Below are 2,553 nucleotides of genomic sequence, written 5' to 3'. Positions count from 1 at the left end.
ATGCAAAACATGATAAATTTTATTTTGTCCATACAAATGAGATATCCCACTTAAACATACAAGTCGTCAATCAAGCTTCACAAAAAAATTACACTCCATGAAACAAAGCATGAGCTAACTCATCACGGAAGTCATTCACGATAGGGAGGGAGCCCGGAGCCCCTCACGCACCCAGGGAGGAGCTCGTCATCGTCGCTATGGAGGAAGGCTCTATAGATCCCAAGCCCCAGGAACCCCTCCGACTCCGGCGCTTGCGAGTTGAGGTCGAGACCGGCATGGGTAGTAGGGCCGCTTGCCGATGACTGCGAACCGAATCTTTGGGCCTCTAGAAATAATGCAAGAATGAAATTGAAATACCTAGAAAGGTGAACTGAGTCTTTGGGCCTCTAGAAATAATGCAAGCCTAAAACTGAAATACCTAGAAAGGTGAACTGAATCTTTGGGCCTCCAGAAAGATTTATTACCTCCTCCAGCAGCATCAAACAATTCCATGCGTGCACCACAAATCTATACCAAGTTTAATCAGGATCTACTTTTCCAAATCAGAATTAGCACTAGAGCGAGCAAGATCAGTGATATAGCTGTGAGATAAAGAAGAATGAACAAACTCACCCCTCTCGCGACCTCCCTGGTAGATGCGCCGCCGCCGCACATGATGGAGGGAGAAAAACGATCGATGAAGGGGGGAGCGGGGCGAGCTTCGGAGGCCGGAGGTAGAGGGCGGCCGGAGGATGGGGTCGAAGGCCGGAGGGAGAGAGCGGCCGGAGGAGGGAGAGGGTGAGCGGCGGAGCGGCGCTTGGACGGGCAACACGATGGGGAATAGAGAGGGGTCATGTGAGGGGGGGTCGGACGGAGCGATCTGGTGCGGGCAGGGGAGATTTTTTCTAGTTCTCTTTTAGTGGGCCCGAGGAGAACTAACCCAATTAGAACCTCTCCACCGGGCTAGTTGTTTAGCTGGGTTAGAGAAAACTAGCTCAAACTAACCCCTCCTGTTTGGATACATTGAGGCTATTTCAACCCAAACTAGCTATAGCTCAGGGATCCAAACAAAGAGGAGTAGTACTGTACATGCTACAGACTGGACTGTAGCACATTGTTTTTTATGGCCATATCACCACATTGTTTTCTACTGCTGGTTCACTGGGTTGCCGTGGTTCGCACTGCTGGTTCACTCAGGGATCCAAACAAAGAGGAGTATGGCCTATCGCCTACTGGTTCACTGGGCTGCCGTGGTTCGCACTCCTCCGACATGGGTAGTAGTACTAGTATATACACTATATATACCGCATGATTCTTTTCTCCTTCTTACGTACTCCGCCGACATGTAGGAGAGCCAGCATCTGGGTCGACATGTCATGCACCAAATTAGACTAGGGAATGAAGGGGGGCATCACCCTGGTTTTAGCGCTAGTAATTCACGACTATAGTGAGTAGTCATATCACAAGTCTTTCCAGCAGTAACGCATTGTTAAATCGAACAACCCTACCTTTCTAGCAGTAAGTAAGTTGAATCCGCTACACCCCTCACCCTCCTCGCCTCTCTATCAAATCGCCTATGCGAAAAATGACGTGCGTACTGCCCGGGAAAAGCCCCGCCCTCAACTTTTAACTACGCGAAATGTAGCTGTCGGATTTCGGGTTCCGGCAAAACCCTGAAGGTTCCCCCAAGCACTCACCCTCACCGCGATCTCAAGGCTTAGCGCGTCGAACTCGCAGAACAAAGGGACACAAGATTTATACTGGTTTGGGCCACCGATGTGGTGTAATACCCTACTCTAGGGTGGTGTGGTGGATTGCTTCCTGGGCTGAGGATGAATAGTTACAAGGGAAGAACAACCTCCTGAGGAGAGGTGCTCTTGTGCTTGGTGAGTTGGTGATGATGATGGTATCTCTCTCTCTGAATTAGCCGCCCTGCTCCCTACTGTGATGGCTAGTCCTATTTATAGAGGCTCACGTCCTCTTCCCAAATATTAGGCGGGAAGGGATCCCACAACGGCCAATTTGAAGGGGGACAGCTAGTACAAGCTATCCTGACAAAAGATGGTCTTCGCCTGCCAAAGGTTCTAGTGATGACGCCGTCTTGGGCTCCACGGTGACCTCCATCCTGCCGTCCTGCTGGTCTTGGCCTTGTTGCACCGATATGGAAACCTTTGCTTGACACCTCGGGACTCCGCGCATGTGCTTGCCTCTTTAGCACCAAAGAGGAAACGAGGACGCTGTGCGCGTTGGCGCCTGTCTAGCTCCCACCTAGCCCTGGTCGTCATGGCTTGCGTCACAGGAACCTCACGAGGTGCCCCTTTCCTTGATATCTCCGCCCCTCGCGAGTCAGCCTGGTGAGGCTACCCCCAAGGATGTCTTGTGTCGTTCGCCTTGCGAGGCTTGGCCCCTCGCGAGGGTCTTGAGTGTTTGCTGGTGAAGATGAGCCGTACAGGGCCGCTGGTGGAGCCACGCCGTGGGCCGCATGTAGGCATGTCTAGGGACCACCGTTCCCAGGACGCCGATAGTAGCCCACGGGCCCAAGGCGCGCTCGGACTTGGCTTCGAGGCGAAGCCA

The sequence above is a fragment of the Triticum urartu genome, chromosome 6A (genome assembly GCF_056163025.1).
Source record: "Triticum urartu cultivar PI428250 chromosome 6A, HENAU_Tu73, whole genome shotgun sequence".
In the NCBI taxonomy this organism is placed as follows: Eukaryota; Viridiplantae; Streptophyta; class Magnoliopsida; order Poales; family Poaceae; genus Triticum; species Triticum urartu.
Note: the sequence above shows the minus strand (reverse complement) of the source record.